Source organism: Onychomys torridus, chromosome 3 (assembly GCF_903995425.1).
Source record: "Onychomys torridus chromosome 3, mOncTor1.1, whole genome shotgun sequence".
NCBI lineage: Eukaryota > Metazoa > Chordata > Mammalia > Rodentia > Cricetidae > Onychomys > Onychomys torridus.
In genome coordinates, this window is record NC_050445.1 from 107,302,306 (window position 1) to 107,325,333 (window position 23,028).

The following is a 23,028-nucleotide window of genomic DNA, read 5'->3' on the forward strand; positions in this document are numbered from 1 at the left end:
GCTTCTTTCCTGCTGGTTATGGAGCCCTTTTGAAGTACTCTGTCTGGGCTTTCCCTCTTCAGGTATCCATTACTGAGGGAATGCCATACAAATTATATACATTCCACCTTCTGCTAGCCTGCTCCCCTGACAGACATTACTAATCAATTGTGGCATTGTTCCCACTGATCCCACACCAGCCTTAGATAAGAGCCCAGAGAAGGCCCTGTAAGAGGAACAATCAAGGCTCCAGCTCATGTTAGAAAATAGCAAGAAAAAGAGTCCAGGGGTGAAGGGTGGGGTTGCAGACGTGAAAGAGAGTGGAGGAAGGACAGAGGCAAAGAGAGAAGCCTGGGGAATGACGGGCAGAGGGATGCCAGCCAAAATGACAAACATAAGAGTGGGATTGGGGGCTGTGACCCCACCGAGGTATCCCACTAGGCTGCCAAGCTGGAATTGAGACTGAAGCAGGGACTGGGACCTGGGCGGGATCAGTGCTTCCTTGTGCTCCACAAAAGTGTTTTACAGACAAAAGCGCTTGGCACGAAGAGGGAAGACCCTTGTATCAAGGCACGCAGCCCTTAAGTGACAGTGGGGCTTCACATCTGGCCAGTCCCACCCGAAAAGCCTGTCTGGAAACAACTGATTCCCCTCTTCTGTTTTTGTGTGAGAAAGTAGCCCAGAGAGGTAGAGAGGCTGTCCGAGGTACCTCAGCAAGTAGGTGGGAAACAGTTAAAGATAGTATGGAAGCTCTCCTTCCCAGGACCCTGAAGCCAGCCTCCTATGCAGACCAGGCACCCAGGGACTGGTTGGTAACAGGTGAACAGGTAGAAATACCTTCCAGAAACTTCTCTCAAGTGTGGAGAGCACCTCTGATCTCTGAGAGACTGTTTCTGAGGAGACCTTCTCCTTGACAGAATTCCCACTTGATCCCTGCTGGGACCAAGAGCCAGGACAAAAAGCTTTACTCAGGGCACTGTCATGGAGGGAGGCCAAAGCTTTCTGGCTACAAGTGTGGCAAAGAGAGAGAGAGGCACCAGCATTCTGGTCCTGGGATTTGTGGGGAAGTCCATGTCTCAGCAGCTATGGTATGGGAAACTGTCTAGACTGCCTTCTGGAACCTCAATTTTCCCACCTGTAACATGGGTCAATAATAACTATCTTAGATGACCGTGGGAGTGACCAATACAGAAAAGCACTGTGAAAACTACAGCCCTGTTCCTGTGTGTCCTGACTTCTCCAAAACAGCAGGGCCCAATCACACAAGCAACAGGAAGGTGTAGCAATGACAGCTACTGCTTATTGAACAATTACTATATGCCTTCTGGTTTTTCCTTCCTTTCCCTCTCAGAAGGCTGCAATGCATGACTTCATACCCATGTTGACAAAGGCCATAGGAGGCAGGGATGGGTTCAGGGTTACCAGAGAGTAGAGTTTATTTTTAACTTCCTAGTGTTGATGGGTTTTTGTTTTCATTTCTGAGGAGGGCTGGGCAGGGACAGCTCTGGGGTGGGCTATTTTAAATCCTCTCTTCTCTGAGGCCCCTAATGTTGCTAAAGTGGGGGGTGCTTCTTCTCAGTGCCCCAAAGCTGTCACTGATGTCAGGCAGCAGTGTCAAAAATACAGTTTCTGGAGAACCAGAGACTTGACACTGAGGCTCTGTACATCTTTAAAATAGGTACCCCAGAAGCATGTCTGAATGGCAGAATTCGAGGTGAACATGCACCCTGGGTTCCGTTCCCATGAAGGGCAAGGAGAGGACTTCTACACTGCATCAAGGTGTAAGATATGCCAATGTGCAACCACAGTCAGGTTGTCAACCAAAAGCTCAGAGCCGGCTCCTGCAGCAGGGTCAGGACTGGCCCCTGAAGGCAGGGTGTCTCCAGTGAGGTCTGGGCAAAGCTCGGTGCTGGCACACTTGCCTAGCCCGCTGAGGCTCTGACTTCCATCCCCAGCACTCGGGCCCCTTCCCAAACGGGATGATCAATTACATATCGTATATATATAGTTTATCACAATGAAAATGGAAGCGGGCATTGTTCACTGGAGAGTGTTTTATCGGGAGGAGTCATTAAACAATTTCCCATTTGGCTTCCAATTTTCAACTACCTTCCTGCCTCAGGCTCCGGAGTCTGGGACCACAGACAGACACGTGTCACCACTCCTGGATCACATGTACTCTTTTTATTCTTTTCCCCCCCTTAATTCAAAGAGGACAGTTTTATTAAAGTTTAAAGAAAATCCCCAGGGCAGGCAAGCTATAAATCAGAGTGACTGCTCAGGGGATGGGAATGGAGACGTGTAGGGGAAAGCCACCCTGTTTGAGATAAGCTGGAATGGAAGTGGAGCAGACACGTAGCCACATGGCAGGCAGAGAGGCTTTAGAGAGATTCAGGATGCCCACAGCATACGTGGGGTCTAGCCAGCATCCGAAGGGAAGAGACAGAAAAAGGAAAATGTACCTCACAGGGGTTTGTCAGGACTGGGTCTCACGTATTCTCTGAAGAGTAGCTTGCCAGCCCCGCCCACAGCTATGCCAAGTCTCAATTCCAGAGGAAAATGTTGGCTGGATATCTGTGGTCCCAGGTATTTAGAAGTCTAAGGCAGAGGGATGACTAGGGTATGGGGGTTTGAGAGACCAGCCCAGACACCACAGCAGGACTCCACTCTTTCTTCTCTTTCTTACACTCCTGGGCTAAAGCCTGGGCTACAGATGCCTCAGCTTCCCATGTGGGTAGGATGACAGACATATTCCACTCGGGGCAGTTTACAGACACCTGTGCACCCATACACCACACCATTATACTGTGGTCACCTCTGCATAGTGGAGAAAGGGTGACTTCCCCCCTTTCTTTTAGTACTTTCTGTGTTCAAAACATGACTTATAATCTGGGTAAACACAATAAATGCCATTCTCACTGATGAGGCCTCTAGGGAGCAGGAGCTGAGGCTCACACTGCTCAGCAGAGCTGAGGGGGTACTTTCCAAGGGACAATTGGAGTCCACAGACCAGCAGGAGGAATGCCCCACTCACAATCTCTTCCTTAGAGTACCTAGCACCCCCAGGAGACAAGCACCCCAGAAGTGGACATCCCAGAAGGCAGCACCCTGGAAGGTGGACTTGCCTCTTCAATTGAGGGGTTGCAGCTCCTCTAAGGACTCCTTTGATGAGATAATTCTATGTGGGGTGCTTGGCACTAATTCTCTTAGTCCTAGTGAGCCCATAAAACACCCCTGGGCTCACCAAGTCTCCATGTCACCTGTTCTACCAATCTCCGTCCTGCAGTGGACTACAGTTCTCCTGGATTGATACAACTACTCCGTTTTATAGCGGGGTGGGGGTGGGGTGGGGTGGAGTGGGGGGGTAGACGACGTTTAGTGAGTCCTTTTGAGGTCACACAGCAGGCAGAGACTGGGGCTAGGTTGACAGCTTTGTTGTTTTGTGGTGACGGAGAAGGCATCCCGGGCCTTCCAAGGGCCCACTGAGCCACATCCCAGCCCTGGAACTAGCATGACCATGGATTTGCCTGACTCCTCAGCTCTATGCTCTCCACCATAAGGCTGAAAAGATATTATCTCGCCCTTCTCAGATGGAAACCCAAAGGTCAGAGTCCCCACGTGGTGTGTGTGGGTGGGCCACACCCAGAATTCAAAGTGCCACTCTTGTGAAATAAGCTCCCTGTGAATCCTACTGACCATCGAGTGGAGGGTGGAGGCGGGGCCATGAGCTTTCTCAGAAAGAGCAAGCCAGGAGGGCTACACAGGAGTGGTGGAGGGCCAAAGTGTCCCCCCAGCTTGGTCGGCATCTTGGATTAGCTCTGAGGAGGATAGGCCCGGCCTCCATCTGCTCTCTGCCTATGAGGCTGCCAGGCCCCATGGGGCCAGCCACTAGCACAAGACTCTTTATCTAGAAACAGAACTCACATTCCAGCCTCAGAGCAAGCAGGGGCCTCCTTGGCTTCCACTATCCTTGGCTGCTTATTAACCAGCAGCAGGAAAGCCTTGGGAAGGGGAAGGGGAAGGGGAAGGGGCTGGGCCTGGAGGGGACTCCCTGCCTATAGGGAGGGCAGTAGGGAGAGCACAGCCACCAAGTGGGCACCAGAGTTGGGCAAGTGGGTTCACAGTTGTGGGAACTTGGGAGATGCTCCTTCCCCTGAGTCTCAGTTTCCCAATCTGCACAATGGAGAGATCAGTACCGAGTTGAGGACAGCACTACTGAAAGTCTGCACCAAACTTGCTGAGGGGCGTGGCCATGCCTGGCACTCAGTAAGCATTCCACCTGTTCATCTGTCATTTTTACAGAAAGAACAAGAATTCCTACCTCCTATGGCTCTTGAGGTTGTAACGTGGCTTTTGTGGTTGTAAGAAGGTAATGTGTTACACCTCCAGGCGAGTCCAGTACCCACAGGCAGTAAGTGTCCCTGGCACAGTCAGGACCATGGAAGGTCTGAGCACAACAGAGCAGGTTATTGGCCCGCTCATCAGCTGCTGGGGAGGTCTTCTGAGCCTCTGGGGAAGGGCAATCTGACATCATCAGAGAACCTTTGGTCTCCAGTTGGCTGTTTGTGACCGACAGAGGAGCACATTTGGCTAGGGAGTGAACGAAGTACAACTGGGTCCAGCCACAAGTGGCAGTTACCAGGGGATTCGTGGGAGCTGCACAGATGACCCCAAGTTGACATGCCCAGCCCTGTGCCGGTGAGAGACCTTCCTTGGAAACAGAAAGCACAGCTCAGGATAGAGGGCTCCACCCCCAGAGGCACAAGAACGAAGAGAGACGGAAAGAGAGAGGGCGTGGGGAAAGCCGGAAGGCGGAGTTCTCCAATGGAGCAGGGTCCATAGGTGGGTCAGAAGATCAACAGAGCGGCAGGACAGGAGTGGCTGGCAGATGGCAGGGCAAGGAACATTCTCGAGAGCGTGTCTACACCCTCCAGTGTTTCTTAGTAGATGTCAAGATTAAAAGGACTTTGAAGCCCCAAGTTGAAAATGAGCTAAAACAGTCTGGAAACAAAATCCTTCTTATGGGCACTATTACAATTCTGAACTAGAAGAAAGGGGAAAATATTAAAGAGAAGAAAAAGCAAGCTGTAGGAAGTACCAAAACAATCAGCAGATTAGATATGAGAACTATGTCAATGTTAAATGTCCAGAGCTGATAACTGGGCTGTGGTTACATAAGACAATGGCCTTGCTCTTATGAAATATGTGAAGGACTAGGGGAAGGGGCACCCCATTTGTGAATTACTTCCCAATGATTCAGCAAAAACACGATGAATGTGGCTCTTCATAGGACAGCAGTGGGTGTAGCTCAAACACCTTGGCCAGCATCAACACCAGGACCATCAAGGGGAAAGGGATCAGAAACACACTGAGGTCTTGCAACTTTACTGATTTTCAGTTTTGTTCTAATGGGCCCTTCAGTGAAGCTGAGGATAGAGCTCAGTGGTAGAGCTCAGAATTAGCACCCTTCCATCCCCAGCAGCACTTGCATGTGTACACACACACACAAGTGGAAGAGATTAGAAAGGCTTGTGATCAAAACCGGGAGCATCCTATCTGGAGCCAGGCCACTCTTGAAGGTGGGTCTCAGAGTCAGTTCATTCCAGCTCCCACACCCCATGTGACATCTGCCACATCTACTCCCGGGCACAGCACGGGTACAGGCAGACCAAGTGACCCTCCACCCAGAGGTGCCAAGAACAAGAGAAGGTGATGGGGCTACCTCAGGGATCTGGTCTTCCCCTAGAGCCTGGAGGACACTCTAAACTGGAGACTCCTCCCCCACAGGATCCTGCAGTGGGTAGCGGTGGTGAGCCTGAACCTATAAGGAAGCTGAAAAACTACTTACGCTTGAGAGGCTCCTCTGAAGAGGCTGTGGGGCTGGCTCTGCGCCTGTTGCAAAGGGGAAGCAAAGAGGTGTGGTCAGGTCTGGCCATGGGTGACTCTCAACACACATATGCTAGGGAGGGGCCTCCTTTGAGCCAGTGGGACCAGGGACCTGACATGGGGAATGCTGAGTCCCAAGCATGCATATGCACACAGAGACCTGCACTCTCACGTATGTGCTAATGCAGACCCATGTGGTCAGCCAGACACAAACATATATTCATATTCTCTCTCTCTCTCTCTCTCTCTCTCTCTCTCTCTCTCTCTCTCCCTCCCTCCCTCCCTCCCTCCCTCCCTCCCTCCCTTCCTTCCTTCCTCTGGCTTCAGTGTTTATAAACCCAGACAGCCCAAGTCCCAATGAATCACACTGTGAGGAGCTGCTGGAAGCCCTGCCTGGTGAGTTTGATGTAGAAGAAAGGTCCCTTTTGGGTTAGGGAGATGGCTCAGCAGGTAAAGGAGCTTGCTGCCAAGCCAGAGAACCTGAGTGTGATTTCCCAGACCCACATGGTGGAAGAAGAGAACCACTCCTGCAAGTTGTCCTTTGACCTCTACGTATATGCGGTGGCATGCTCAGATACATATACACATATCACACACATATCATACATACATATAACGATTTTTTTTACAAGAGAGGTTCTTCTTGCTGGTATGCATTGCTAAGCTGCTCGCTAGACCAGCTCTGTAACCCATCCAGGTCCCAGGTCTGTCACTGGCTACCCCCTACAGACAAGGCAAGGCTAGACAGAGGGGTGGAGAGTATTCTTTTTATTGTTGTTATCATCATTATCATTACATTTTTGTGTGTGTTTCGAGGGTGTCACGTGGAAGTCAAAGGAAAACTTGCAGGAGACTTTCCACCATGAGGGTCTTAGGAGTTGAATTCAGGTCAACAGGCTTAGCAGGGCAGCAAATGTCTTCAACTGACTAAGCCACCTCCACAGCCCAGCCCCAAGAGTCTTAGAAGGAAGAGCCCACCAATTACCCCATTACACATACTGAGAACCTTTGTGTCCGGGAAACCTGCTGAACTCTACTGCACAACAGCTCTCCCCTGGGGATGACCCAGAAGCCATCTCAGGGATTCCGATTTATTTGTTCACGTTATGGTGTTGGGGTGGACCCCAAGAGGCCTGTGCACACTCAGCAGGACACCACATCAGGGCTGCACCCCAGATGCTTTTAAAAAAACAAAACAGGGAGCCTCTGTTCTTTAGGACTGGATTTAGGAAACAGACAAGCGGGGGCAGAGCTCTGGGTCTGGAGTCCCAGGCCACCCGCAGTGCTGCTGGCCCAGACACAGGAAGGCTTTTCAGCTTTCCTGGAATATAAAAATGTGTAGGGTCAGGAAAGGCGTTCTTATTGATAGAGATCTAAGATTTCAAGGATACGTAAACTGGGATTATGGTGATGCACAGGGGTATGGGAGGAAGGTGGGCAAGGGCACCTGTCCCTCCTTAAAGCCCCACTTCTCCTCCCTGGCAGCTCTACCTTCTAGCTTCTTCCATGGCCTGAGCAAAGTTACGGCTGCCCTGTCAGCACATACCAGACTTCCTCCTCAAACCTCTCACTGCTTCGTCATGGCACACTCAGTGAGTCCAAGGTACCACACAGTAGGAACAGTCAACAATTTCATAAGCACCTACTATGTGCCAGGCACTGTATGGGGAAAGATCACAGCAGGGCCCAAGCTGAGGTCCTCGCTTTCAAGGAGCCCAGAATCCTAGGATGAGACTGAGACATGAGAAGGGGGGGTGGGGGGGGGGGGGGGCGGGGGGCTCCTTCCACTTCCTGGCTGGACACTGCCCTACAGAAGTGGAGGTGGATTGGCAATATCTGCAATGGGTGAGGCACAGAAATGGAAAGTGACCTGTACCTGACTCTCCTGGGCTGTGCCAAAGGAAGAAAGATCGAAGAGGATGGAGTCATCACATTTAAAGTACAATTCTCAACATGTGTGTGTTCAAGGAACCACAAAGGATGTCACTGTGTCTGGGGTGAATCCTGACCGATAAGAGGCCAGCTCACCTCAGACAGCTAAGAGTAGCTTTCTGTGTCAGTGGGTCTATCTAGCTTGCTAGCACCCACACCCACCATGGGAACAGCTTGAACTGATTTGACCTAGAGATGTACAAGTATTGATCTCATCCTATGGCGTATCTGGGAACTGATCTCACCTCCTATTTCCCGGGGAACATGTGAACAAGGCCTGGCCAATCAGAGGTGTCAGTCATGGTTGGCTCACTCGTGGACTTGACTATGCCTGGACAATTAGAACGCCAGGCAGAACCCTTATTAAAAAACACTGGGGCTTGGGGAGCTGGCGACTCGACATTTGCCATATAAGCCTGGTGACCTGAGTTCCATCCCCAGAACCCATACGAAAGTGGAAGGAGAGAACAGACTCCAGAGTATTCCTCTGACATACACATGCATGCCACGCCATATGCACTGCCCCCAACACATACATATCCACACAACATGCACACATACATAACCCTAAAATTAATTTTTTTAAAAGAAGGCTCCTTCTCAGTTGGCTTATGGGGTGGGGTTTCACTGAGGCAGCTAAGGTGCTCCAGGGAGAATAAAGTAGGCACTGAGGAACCCGGAGCCCAGAAATGGAGCAGACTAATGACAGCTCAGCAGAGGGAGAGCCATCCCTGAAGTATACCTAACCTAAGGATCAGTAAATGTTCTATTTACTTCTGCCAACTACAACCATAGAATCCAGTCTTTTTTTTTTTTTTTTTTTTTTGGTTTTTCGAGACAGGGTTTCTCTGTGTAGCTTTGCACCTTTCCTGGAACTCACTCTGTAGACCAGGCTGGTCTCGAACTCAGAGATCTGCCTGTCTCTGCCTCCCGTGTGCTGGGATTAAAGGCATGTGCCACCACCACCCGGCCAGAATCCAGCCTTTTAGGGAATGGAGGCACACATGTGTAATCCCAGGACTGGAGGGGCTGAAGCAGACTGACATCTGAGCTACATAGTAAGTTTGAGGCCAGCATGAGCTACACAGTAGAACCTTGTCTTGAAAACTAAGTAAATGCAAGGCTGGAGAGATGGCTCAGTGGTCAAGAGCTCTTGCTGTTCTTGCAGAGGACCAGAGTTCATTTCCCAACACCCACATCAGGAGGCTTATAACCAACTGACACTCCAGTTTCAGGGGACCTGAAGCCCTCTTCTGGCTTCACAGGATTCTTGTATACTCTTGTACATACACACATACACACATACAAAAACATATATACACCAATAAAAATTACTAGAGTGCTTGCCTAGTATGAGCAAAGTCTTGTGTCCATCCTCACTAATATATATGTATATTATATAACATGTGTGTGTGTCTGTCTGTCTGTCTGTCCGTCTGTGTGTCCATCTATGTATGAGACCTATGCCCTGGCTTGAACTTGCTGTGTTGCTCACTCCTTATCTCTCTGATATTCAGCCCATTAGTACCAAGGTGGAGGATGCAGGTGGCAGACAACTTGACATCTGAGGTCCCCCACAGTCTGACATTCTATCATGTGTCTGTTGTAAAGCTTAGGCCTGACCCTCCCCCTCATCCTCAGCCCTCACCTCAAGGCACACAGGAAGAAGACAAGTTTAAATCATTCCTCCACAGGTAGGCCTGTGAAACATCTGGAGGACTCTTCACAACAGATTGTGAACCCCACCCCCGGCTCTAAATGCCAGATGTGGATGGAGACACCTAGTCTCTCCACTATCCTGTGATAACTGGCACTTCTGATCCAGGGACCACCATGATCTAAGAACTCAAACTCAATCTGTCCCTTTCCTCCAGTTGCTGATACCAGATGACCCACGTAAATACACGCCCCCAGGAAGATAGGAGACCAGACCACAGCACCCCACTCCATCCTCAAAGCAGAGTCCAATTTGAGACAATTCCAGGTGGTTGCAACTTTCCACAAGGGTAGCACCAGTCCCAGGTCAAGGGACAGCCTCTAACACAGCCCCTGCTCAGCTGGTCCCCATGCTGGAATGTATCTAGATAACAGGAGGCCATTTGAGGGGTGTTCCAGCAGGCCCTGTATTGTCTTCCGGGAGCCGAGTCTCTCTCAAAGAGTCCCCTAACACCACCACCACCCCAGCAGGCAACATGCCAGATCCCACGCTGTGGGCCTTGTCCTGACACACTGCTTGGAGCCTCCAGGCCTGTCTGCAGGGCCTGGCTGGCCCTGGGCTCTCCCCTGACTTACATCCGACTTGGCTGCCTGCAAAAGCCTCCTGTGGCTTTTTGGACCGCCAACACTGCAGAGTAAGTAGCAAGCGGCTTCCCCATAGCATCCTTTCCAAGGTGGCACTGACCCAAGACAGGCTCAGTCAGCTCCCAGCCCTATGACCTTGAGCCAGTCACCTGCCCTCAGCGAGGCCTTGGGGTAATCCTATGCAAAATGTGAAGACTAAGGAAATAGAATTTATCATCTAATTCATTTTCAGCTTTTGGGTAAGAAAGATCTACAGCCTGGGTCTCCCTCTGTGGTTCCAGGAGCTATGTTGCCCCAACTCCTGGGCTCTGGCCACACTCCCTCCTCATCCTCCCAAATAACTGGAACACAGGTGCACCCACTGTGCAACTATCTCAGCTAGGCTTTGAAAGTCTACTGTATGCTAGGTTCCAACTTGGAGACTCCAACTTGACCTGAAGCATGATGAAGGTGAGAACCTGGTGGGTGTGGTGGTGCACACCTGAAATCTCAGCATTCAACAGCCTGAAGCAGGAGGGTCATGAGTGTGTGGCCTGCTTGGGCTGTTAAAAAAAAAAAAGAAAAGAAAAAAGAAATCACATCAAAAAAACCAAAATCTGAGCAGAGCTGCTTTCTGCTGCTATTTACCCCTCCACAACAGAACCACAATGAACCACGCCCAGGAGCTCCAGGCCCCAGGTAACAGACAAGGAGGGGCTCAGATCCCCCAGGAGGTGAGAATTGGGGGTAGTTATCCTGATGGCCTGGGACACAAAACAAGGAGAGCAGGTTTTCGGGTGGCAGGTTAGGGGCTTTCCGAGGATGCTAGCAGAAGGTCACACTCTTTATATTCAAAGGAAGCAAATTATCCTTTGGCTTGGAGCCTGGGGCCCAGAAGTTAAAGTAGGTCTTAGCACTAAGGAGGTGTGGCTCTCACCTAGTGAGGAGACCATGGTGTGTTCACTGTTCTACCTTTTAACAGCTCCCAGCCTCATACACACACACACACACACACACACACACACACACACACACACACCCTGGAACCTGCCCTGCCTGGAGGACTGGGTGTATTCTCAAGGAAGGTCCAGCTCACAACAAATCCCCCATTCAGGCCATACTGACTCCAGGCCCTGAATTAGAGGAGCAGCCCGGCTTCCTCCAGCTTCTTTCAGCCGACAAAACGCTGCCTCGAGGGGTGGCAGGTTCCCAGCCAGTGGGGGCTTGGGGACATGAAGAAGCATAAAGGGCCACCACAGCTGTGGCTTAGTACACAACTGATGGTCCCCTCCTCAAAACAGTCCACCATGCCACCATACCTTCCCTACTGTGCCCTGATGGGTTACAGGGGGAAAAGAAAGTCCTACAAAGAAACAACACTGGTGTTTTATAAAGCTCCCAGGGCTGGAGTAGAGCCCTTACCTACCCATTCAGGGTTCCATCCTCATAACTGCTCCCCACTCCAAAAGAAATACACAAAACACCTGGTGTGCTAGACTGATTAACGGGACCGGTGGAATGCTCAGGGAGCAACGGGTGTCGTACTTTACAGGCTCATCTAGCAGAGAACTTCCCTTTTAAGAGCGACCTATTCACCCGCGTAGGAGTGTCAATGCAAGACAGAACTTACACGCACTCCATCAGCCTACCTACGAAGGGGTCGCAGTTGCTCAGAGGTCGTGGTCTATATGTTTCCTCCGATATTATATCTCCATCCTATAAAGGTCATTTGTGTCTTAAGATCCTATATTCTTCTCCATCTCCAATAGTGGTTCAACGTACAACCACGCAATTGAGTTCCGCTTATAAGGAGTTGATATCCCCAAGGTGGCTAAACAGCCAGTTGCCAACAGCCCCTGCTCGTGTGTTCCACGATCTCTATCTTGCGTAGGATGGAAAAACTGACTAAGTGTGGCCAGAGCGAGTTTGGGGCACAGTCTACCAGACCTTGGGGATGACCATCACTTCATCAGAGCAGAGGGGGTCAGGGCACCACTCTCGTGAGGAGAACCTCAGTCAAGGAGGGCAAGAGTGAACATGGTACTCAATCTCATCGACAGCCATAGACATTGGGGATGTATTGGCTCCTCTTATTTGACTACCTATCTTTGTCGTTGTGTCTCCTCAAACCACTATATGAGAGACGAACGTGAAGAGGAAGCTCACCACTCTAAGGAGGAGTCCAGCGAACAGGTCAGAGGTCAGGAAGGCTCGAGAGTCGAGGTACACTGGGCTGGCGGCAGCCTGGCGGCACAGACTGCTCTGGAGGGTAGTTGGCTCCTTGAATTTTTGAACAGAGGTGTCCATCATGGGACGTCCGGAGCTTTGACTACTCTACTTCTGCAGTTGTTGTTGTGATGGCAGGATCTCCACATCATATAATATGCCAGACAATCAGCGACAAGAGCGGGCTATTTGCCCAACTGGCAATGCTGCCATCAGTTGGGGGCCTTAACTCGAGCGGCCATTATCAAAGTGCATCACAGGGGGGCGCCTACCGGATAAAAGTGAAGCTGACTAGGGCTCTTGGGTGGGTGGGCCCCAACTGAGCCCAAATCGGATGTCCCTGCGGACTGGAGTAGTAGGCTCGAACTACGTTCGTTTGCAAGATGGTGTGAGTGCACTTAGCGCTGTGCAACACGAGCGGGCGGCTTTCTCGTGGCGTAGCATGGCTGGATTGTGCTGGTGAGTTTGGTTGGCTGTCCCCCCTCCCAGGGGCACCTCAAGTGTGTCCCTCTGTCCGGGTGGGAGCAGCGCAGATATCGCGAAGAGCATAAGACGTCACAGGAGGTCTAACGGCTCAGGACCAGGCTAAGTCCAAAGAGTTAGGAGTGAGGGCGTGAGGATAGGTTCATTGTATTAATCTGCCACTTACATTGCAGCCGACTGTGGGGTGGTCTCTCTGTGTCTGCGCTTTAGTGGTGTAGCAGTGGTGTTCACCATACCGAGGAGGGTGCTAGAGGGAACAGAAACTTCTCATTGGGAGCCTGAGCGCAAGACGAGACGTCATCCTCTATATGATTGGTACCCTAATGCCAGGATAGTGACAAAACCAACTTCTGGAGAGGGTGAGAGCGAGATCACGGTCAAACATTTAGGGAGCTCTTGCCTGTGCTTAGAGGTGGGATCCGGGGCTGCGCATGAGCGTGACAATAGGCGAGGGTTGAGCCATGCGTGGTCTGGCATATATCATTGCACTGCGGGAGACAGTGTTATGAGTATTTATCGTGTGGCGTTTACTAATCTGGTATTAAGCACTGGAGGAGGCAACCAGATTGAGTTTAGTTTTTCTTAGACATCATAGAGTGCGAGTATAAGGCCACCTCTGGAAGGAATCAGCAGTCTTGGGCAACAGGTAGACAAAAATGGGAATACTGCTAGGAGACGACACCTTAGGTGTATCCATCCAAACCACTAGATTGGTTACGAGCATTTAGAGCCGGGAGAGGAGGTTGGTGACAGGGTTATGTAAGCCAAGAAAAGACTTGTGCTGGCTGGTGCTTGGTCATGGGGGGTGCGTCAGAGTGAGTATATCGCAGGAATGCCAGTTTCTGGTTGCATAGGACAATGGGCCTAAGGTCCCTATGAATCCCATGTGGAATGGATGCAATTCTCTAAAAACTTAGTCTTCCTTTTCCAGTTGTGAAGCGCTTGAAAGGGTGAAGTGTGAGCTGAGGATGAACGGGCCGTGGAGGGGATCCCGAGGCCCTAAAAAGGCCGTGCAGAGTTTCTTAATACACATAAACGAACAACCTAGTTGATTAACACAATGATCCAAGAGCCTGTCCGCGTCACTCACGGTGAGGGAACCTCAGATGTCAAGTTGCCATGGCACTAACACAGATCCACAGGCCTGAAGGCCACACTTTCACCTTCCCACCTCTCTCCCCCTGCCAAGCATTTCGCACCCAGTTTCTGGAACGAGGTCACTTTCGCGCAGGAGAGAGGCGGTGATATTACATGGCAACCAGTTCAGATTGCAGTCTACGCCTGGACTACAACACGCGATGGAAACAGGACAGCTAGGAGACTGGGTCCCCGGCTAGGAGAACTCAAGCCTAAAGGCTCCTGTACTTAAGGGACGATACTGAGGCCTGGGGGTTGGGGGTTGGGGACAGGGACGACAAGGTGAAATAGATAACTAGCCTTCAGACACGAAACCACAGGAATGCATCGATCCAGCGATCCCACTGAGATCGCCCTTAATCAATGTATTGAGCCATAGTAATGTCCTTACCTGCCACCCTTACTCCCCATTGCAATCTTACAGTTCCACTGCTGGAAGTGGACTCCAGCTTGGAGCGCACGAGCACTGTTAATCAGTGTGGAGCTCAGGCCATCGTTCCTCAGCTACTTCCTAGGCAAGAATGCTTGTGGTTCCTGTGAATAGTTGACTAGGGTTAACTTTTTATAGATTGCAGTTCTGCCCTTTGTTGGATGATTGCTTAGTTCGTCGTTCATCTCCTGTTCCCTGCTCTAACTGAGACCAGTGGTATAACATCCACCATGGCAAATCTGAGGCCGAGAAGAGGGAGGCGTTTAGGGGCTATGGGGGTTGTTCCGGCTCCAATGGGCCTGTACAAAGCCATCCTCTGTGTAGGAGATGTCCAGTGTGTGAAACCCTTATCACCTGGGTTCAAAAGCACTCCCTCCCCAGAAATATGAGTCGGGTGGGTTTGTAGTCAAGATCGTTGCCCAAATGAGGTAGAACCCTTTCTGAAGTTCCTCCTTCACCATACAGCCCTGAAGAGGGAAGTTTCTATACTATTCTACGAGTGGTGGGCCTGGAGCACAGCAGCCATGTCGTTATAACAAGCCACGGCAATTATGGTGGTGTCGTGAAGTGTATCGTTATTTCTTCTTACCTTCCTCTATAGACCGACTTCACTGCGGCAACCGTTTACCAGGTCCATCGAGCTCCTAGCGTCCTCTGGTAAGTGCGGTGGGAGCTAGGTTTACAGCTTGGGAATGATCCTAATATTATAGTAGTTCCACAGTACCACTGAACTCACAGCTCATTGGACGCACTCTTCCGCAGCAACACTGCGATGCCTGTTTCCCGAAGTGCCCTAGCCCTCAGCATAAACAGGCCCCTAGGATTGTTTCATTAACCTCCAGATATCGTTATCTCTCGGCCGCCCTCTATGCTGGCTCTCACCCTCTAGGGGAACTGAGAGCTGCGCCCAAATGGTGGCCATGCACTCAGAATGCTCAGGTTCTTCTATGCTCATATGCCACTCTCCTTCCGAACTGGGCAAGTAGAGATCAGGGCCTCGCCAAGGTACAGTAGAGTTCGCTTCAGTTGAAGAATATCTGCAGTGTGAGCACAGTAGCTAACACCCTGGTCTACACACCCTCCACAGTTCGGGACGCACCGAGCATGTACACAGCAGCTGAAGCAGGGAGAGGTATGAAGTGCGCAGTATAGAGCTGAACTCATCGCTGGTCAAGAAGGAAGAACATCGTGGTTCTCCTCTCTGTAGTGGACTGAGGCCATACAAGGACAATGCTGTAAATAAAAACAAACTTACACAGAAAAGGGCCCTAGGAGATTGGTAAGTCTATCGTGGGTTATGGTACGTATGGCGACCGAAGTTCACTCACACATAACTTGAGTAGAGTCAGTCTCCGGTTGAGGTCAGTAGTAGGAGCAGTAAGAGGTCACAGTGCGTCCACATCAGACGCAAGGTGGAACACGAGTGAGGGCTCTGTCGGGCCTCTCTTGTGAGTGGTGTTCTACTGCTCACAATTAGTTGTTCTCGCTAGCCATCTCTATTGCCGGAGTGGGGGCAGGTTCTCACGCGGAGAGTTCGCTCAGTCCATGTAGCTATCTTTTATTGTCACCAGACCCCAATGGAAGCATGGGCAGCGCCTAAAGCCTGGGACACTGCCAGTCATGTGAGCGACTGTATTTCTGCTTAAACACACCACAATTAAACCACTAGAGAACGCAAGACAGCTGGCTGGTCTGGCTGGTCTGTACTGGCAACCACTGAGTTACAATATTTACTGTGGAGTATTCCATGTATGTGTGCATTCTCTGTACAAGGGAAGAAATTGAATAGAATGAATCCCAGAATGGGTCAAAGAGCATGCCTGCACGATTCATCTCTAGAGCGTGCAAATCGACCCTCAATTAGGTGTATACGCGACACACAAAGAAGACGTGCAAATGAAAAGGGCAATAGATAGCCGCTCTAAGGTTCCGCGTATGTTCGATTCATTTCTGCCCAGTGTTTCCGGTGATGGAACTCCATCTGCCCGCTCACCACAGTATCTACGCAGAGTAACTGAGCGAGCATCTCACACGACTTGATACGTCCGTCAGCCAACCTCATATATTTTGTAATGATCTGAAAAGGAGCATATCTATACCTAGCAATTGATAATGGCGCTTAATTCATATATGGCATGTCGAGTTCGCTTCGCTTGAGGCATAGTGCGATTTTATAACTTAAAAGTGAATCATTTTGGCAGTTCTCCTAGCTCATATATATACTATCCTAGTTAGTTTTTATAAAGGGTTATATCTTATATATATATATTATACCCTTGGTACTCGTATCCATATAAAATTGATCCAGTTGCACAAAGCACCAAAAGTTCGCCTCACACAGGAGGAAGTGACTGTCCTCACATACCACACTCGAACTCGTAAACAAGCCACAAACAACTGTTTAGGACAGACGAGGCTGTAGTCTGGTTATCATGCCTCCGTATCTTGCGCGCCCACCAAGGGGCCCCACTCATATGGGTCAACCATCTTCACACGGGAGTAAGTAAGGAGGTAGAGGCAATCAGTTGTCCTCGATACGCAGTTTCAATATAGCTTTTCCCCTTACACATTTTAAGCGTAAAGAGATAAAAAGTGTAAGAATCTTTAAATAAATATCAGTTGTCAGCACTCTCTTAGGCAGAGCAATAACTTCAAAATCAGTTCAGCTGTTCCCTGGTGGGTGTGGGTGCTAGCAAGCTAGATAGACCACTGACACAGAAAGCTACTCTTAGCTGTCTGAGTGCGATATATGAGATCATGGGCAACTCCTTCACTCTATATCGGTCAAGGAATCCCTCACTCAAGACAACAGTGACTCAGTTCATCAACACATGTGTTTTCGAAGCGATCTTCTCTCTGGAGACTCGACCATCAACATAGATTTGTATGCATAGAATCTTTATATCTTATTAAATAAGTTGTGCATGACGTAGCTACACCGCTTAACCACTCTCATTAACGCAATCTATTAATCTATCCCTTTGGTCAAACCAATGACCAAGAGGCATCAGATGCTGGGGAATCATGGATCCACTATGGGTGATTCATCATGCCGGCACATAATCCAACTGATTACCGGAGTGTGGGCACCTTGGCACAGACCAAACGTCATTGCAGGAGACAGACATATAGTAGCGAAGCAATCTGTCTTAACGGGCGCAACAAGACGCATGCTTGCTGTGAATGGGCTGGACGTCGTAGGCCAGTCCAGGAGTGGAAAGCAGGGCCGCCCCGCGCCTCGCCCTCCGCAAATGTGGACAGTCCTCGCTTCCATACCTACAACGCCACACAAACCAAACCATTGCTCAGGGAAAGTGGGGATCCTACGCAGTAGCATCAAGAGATTCCTGAAGCCATTCTGGTTAGCTAGCGTCATTATGAAACAGTAGGGCGAGGACCTCAGCTTGGGCCCTGCTGTGATCTTTCATACCTAGTGCCTGGCGATATCAAACCGATAGCGAGATGATAGCTTATCTGGAAGTTCTATGGGTCCTGACCTGTTGCAGCTCCGCCTCACACTATGAGAGGAGAGTGTAGGATACCTGCTAGCACTCCGAAGTGTGTCCGCATCTCACAGTAAGGCTAAGTATGAAGCCACGAGTCTGTTGAGGGAGGGGCGACAAGAGATTCCTCTGCGTATGGTGCCTTGGAAGGAGCGGGGAGTGTTTCGATCGCGGCCATCCTAGCTCCAAGTTCAGTAAGAGAACCTGTCAAAAAGTGACATGGAGAGTGATGGGGGAAGGGACCTGATACTGACCTCTGGCCTCCACACACACGCGCATACATGAACACACAAACACACATACACACACACACACACACACACACACACACACACACACACACGTAGAGAAAGAAAGACTGAGAAGACATGTAATGTTGACCTCTAGCCTCCACAAACACACATACACATTTGCACTCACACACCCCACATGCATCAACACACATAAGTTCATTCACAAACACGTGTGCAAACATAAGGGATATTTATCTTCATCTTGGTGGAGGTTAAAGAACATCTTGGAGTTCTTTCCTTCCATTATAGGACCTGGTGATTTAACGGGTTTCCAGGTTTACCTGCTGAGCCTTATCTCAGGCCCCAGATGCTTTGGTTGTTGTTGGGGGGAGAGGGGTGTTTAAGACAGGGTTTTTTTGTATAGTCTTGGCTGTCTTTTGCTCTGTAGACCAGGCTGACCTCGAACTCAAAGATTCACCTGCCTCTGCCTCTGAGTGCTGGGATCAAAGGTGTGCACCACCACTGCCCAATCCAAATGCTGTTTTAAAAAATCACGGGGAAGAGTTAGGCACAGTAGCTCACACCTGTAATCCCAGTACTCAGAAGCCTAAGGAAGGAGGATTGTTGCAAATTCCTGGCCAGCCTGGGCTACACAGTAAATTCCAGGTCAAACACAACACACACACACACACACACACACACACACACACACACACACAAAATCCTGCCTCTCTGACCCCATCCCCCTAAGCCCAGCCTCAGCTCAGGTTTCCAAAAGAAACTTCTAACCCAAAGTGGTGGGAAGGGAACTCCCCACCCCCCACCACCAGCTCTGACTATAACTTTCCCTAAGATGGCAGATCTGCATGCTCCAGGGAGGTGGGAACCAGCAAGGTAATGGCCTGGTACCTATTAAAAAGAGTGTCCAGACTTCACCTGGAGTTTACAGAAAGAGCTTGAGGTTGGTACTGATTCATTGGTACAGAAAATGTCTTTTACCCTACCCAATGGTAGGCCAGCCAGCAGCCACTCTTGATCTCTGGAGCTCAGCCCAGCTCCTTGATCACCATTAGGGTTCTCTCCCAGGCTCCAGGTTTGATTGACTCCTGCTAGTGTCCCCAGACCCTGTTCAAACCTATTTCTCTCCCTCTAGTTCCTGATAAAGCCCCATAACAATATGCCTGGAAATCATATCCACCTGGCTTTGGCCACATCTGTTCATGGCCTCTGGGCCTCTCTCTAACTGGGACCTCTGGGCCTCTCTCTAACATGCCTGGCTATTTTATGTCATGGTACCTTTAAGCTCTCTGTGTTCCTGCCTACCAGACCAGCTCACCCTGCTTCTCTGTCCATAGGAAGCATCGACTCTGACATCATCTCCAACTCTACCTCACCAAGCAGACACTGGGTCACACACTCAAAGTCTCCCTCAAGGAAGCCTGTGGATGACAGCGGTCACCGCAGCAGCCACTCCAGGTTTCTAGCTCCTCAGTGCCAACATTCTACCTCAAAGCCCAGGTTTCTTAACCAACTAAAGGAGACACGTTACAAATGTGCTCTAGGGGCTGGAGAGATGGCTCAGAGGTTAAAAGCACTGGTTAAAGTTCCAGAGGATCCAGGTTCAATTCCCAGCACCAAACATGGCAGCTCACACCTGTCTGTAATGCCAGTTCCAGGAGCTCTGACACTCTCACACAGACACACATGCAGGCAAAACACTAATGAACATAAAATAAAAATAAATTAAAAAAAAAAAAAATGAGCTCTAGTTCTCACTCAGGGCTTGGAAGTTCCAGGACCAGAGGTGCTCCCCACAACAATAGATTCACTTTCTTTATCTGGGGTAAATTGGCAAACACCAGGAAGCCTGACTCTGGCCCATGACTGCTGCTGAAGCAGAGATCAGTCAGCTCGGCCTGGGGTTCCAGGACAGCCCTCTATCCCCACCCAGATCCCTCAATGGCAGTGGCTGGGCAGGATTCCAGGGAGTCCTTATGATTGACAGCTCTTTCCTGTGTCCAGGAATGCGCTCAGTGACTCATGGCACCTTATCACCGAGACCTTTGGAAACTTTCGGAGAACTAAACCTTTGACAAGTCGAGGTTAGAAACAGGGTCCCCGGAGCCCAGGCTGCCTCTGGGTGGGCTGCGGCGGTGGGGGCAACACTTGCTGCAGAAATGGTCGCAGAGCCCCACACGAAGGTATAGAGAAGCAAGAAGGAATATGAGGTACTAAGGACCCCCCTTCAACACCCTTTAGCAGAATACCTTTGTCTCCCATTTTCTCCAGACCCAACTCCACCTTCATGTCCCCAACAAATCGGTGGCCCAAGCTCTGTGAAGCCAAAATGCACAGCTGGCCATGACAAGCCTTTTGGAAGTCCATTTCTGTACAGTCCAAGCAAGGCAGTCTTCTAGGCAGCTCTCGGCTGGCCCATCTATGGAACGGGCTCTTCCCCACAGCCTGAGCCTCCAGATTCTACCAAGCAGATGTGGCCCTCGGCAGGGTACAGAGGAGGTGAGAAAGTCAGGGAGGCTGATCACAACAGAGCTAGCTACAGGCAGTACCAGGGTATCTCCCAAGGGACAAAAGCTTGCTCTGGACGGCACTAGGGCCCTTGCCACATACCACTGTGACCCAAGACCTCGTGACACTGTCTAATCAGGAGTACTAGAGCCGAGAGCACGGCTTTACAGCTTACCGCAAGCTTATTCAGCCTCATCTCCCTCAATCCCCTCAAGGACAAGGCGAGGCTGGCCTTAGCGTCCTTGTCACCTCGACAGCCAAGAGTAAGCTAAGAGAACTACCCAAGGTCATCATTAAGAGGTACACACTCTGGGGACAAGTGCTGGCTCTTGGATCCCTGGTTGACATACCCAATGGGTAGTATGCCCCACCCATTTTACAGGTGAAGAAACTGAGGACAAGAAACATTGCCCAAGGTTAACTGGATGGCTGAGCCAAAGTCTAAGACAGTCTCCAAGAATCTGCCAATACCATCCTATTGTGGGTTCTCGGCTGATGCCTTAGGTCCCCCTCCAGCCACCCACCATCATCATGCTAAAACACCTCCCCTTCACCCCCCATTCCCCGATGACTCCCTGGTAGAGAGGGAGGCAGGCAGGCGGTTGCTAAGCGCTCACCCGCTCTCTCATAAAAATAAACTCCTTCTGGCTTAGAGACTCTGGGTGAGATCCCCTCCCTTCCAGCCAAAAAAAAAAAAATTTTTTTTTTTAATTTAAAAAAGATCTCCATGACATTTATTTGAAATCCAGCTGTGCCAAATCAGAGGCCAATTTACTGACATCCAAATGGAGCCACGTGCTACCAAACCGCAGTCCAAAGACCCTCTAGGTCAAGAGCCTGGCCAGTCTTTGAGATGATTTATTTCCCCAGGCAGGAAACGGGGGGCCCAGGCTGTCTCCCAAGCCTTTGGGGCTGGTCCTGGGGGAGGCAGGGCTCTGGCAGAGGCCAGGCAGTGACCAAAATAGCCAGGTCCGTGGCCCTGCCGAGCACACGCCTCCTTTGCGGCCAGGCTAGTATAGGCTGAGGCTTTGGGGCTGTAGGACTTGTTCTTGAGACTGACTCCTTGTGTGGCTTACCCAGTGGGAACAGACTAGAACCTCCCACCCAAAAGAGGAACCTACAAAGGGAAGGGGTGAAGTCTAGAGGAAGATGTGTCCAGCTGATCCACTGGCCATTGCCCCTGGCAGTCCCTCCTGGCCTCAGTCCTGCTACTCAAGCCTGGGGGCGGCTGTCACTGCTATCTACATGCCACACCCAGGCAGCACCTGGAGCCATACCTCCCTCTCACCTCTCCTAAATACCACGGAGAGCTAAAGATGACCACTGGGTCCACTGGGCACAAGGGATGCCCTCTCAGGCACAGCTGAAAGACACCAGACTTGTCCACAACCAGGGACCCAGAGATATAGCTACATTCAGGGACACACACGTGCCTACGGCTCGGGTTCCGGAGACAGGAGACACAACCACACACGTAGGTTCACACAGACAAGACATATATAGGGACACACAAGAGTGCACATCAGGAGATAGAGCCACACGGCCACACTACCCGCAGGTATAACAACCCAGGACAAGGAGCATCACACACCCTGAGGCGCACATGTGCACGGCTGCCTGGGGTGGAGAAACAGTCACCCTCAGAAACAGAGACATTCAGGGACAAGGAGACACCCCGTGGGACACACACACACACACACACACACACACACACACACACACCTGCCGCCGCCGCACCAGCAGCCTCAGCCCCTTCGCCAAGGAAACAATAACTCCCCTCGTCAGCGGGGCTAAGCAGAAGACCCTCGGTGCCCCCCCACCCCTCGGTGGTGAAAGGGATGGCAGAGCGCGGGGAGGCCAGACGTGCAGGGACTGGGGAGGTGGCGGAGCGCGGCCGGGGAGGGGGCTGCAGTCGCGGCCCGCGCACCCTGGGTACCTGGGTGGCTAAGCCCACGGCGGATGGCCCAGGACTGGCGGGACTGGCGGGGCTGGTGGCGATCGCAGCGTTGGCGCCTGGGCACTGGAGCTCGACTGCAAGCAGGTCCCGGAGCACGACGCTGGCGGCGGCGCGGAGGAAGCGGTAATTTATAAGCGGCTTCTCCCTGACCTCGCGTGTCTGTTGTCTGAACAAGCAGCTCTCCGCATCACCCATCCTGCTGGGTGGAAAAATACCAGCTTGGCCGGGGCTGGGGCGGGGCCTGGGGCGGGGCCTGGACTCTTGGTCACGCCCACACGCGGGACACACAAGCAAGCGCGCGCGCTCGCGCGCACACACACACACACACACACACACACACACACGCACACACACGCACACACACGCACACACACACATGCACGCATGCACGCACGCGCGCACGAGCTCGGACACACAAAGAGCCCGAGCTCGCCTGGTCGAGCGCGCGCACCCATC

At 51.0% G+C, this 23,028-nt stretch overlaps 1 protein-coding gene across 1 annotated transcript in view; it reads right to left on the minus strand.

The window, feature by feature from the left end:
* The window catches only part of Slc6a6 (solute carrier family 6 member 6), a 72,105-nt gene extending 49,325 nt beyond the window's left edge, over positions 1-22,780 (minus strand). Inside the window, exons 1-2 of the mRNA XM_036180535.1 lie at positions 22,552-22,780; positions 5,828-5,871 (exon numbers count right to left, since the gene is read on the minus strand). The gene's annotated coding sequence lies outside the window, so the exon portion shown is untranslated. The remainder of the gene's footprint in view (positions 1-5,827; positions 5,872-22,551) is intronic.
* Between the last annotated feature and the right edge of the window lie 248 nt (positions 22,781-23,028).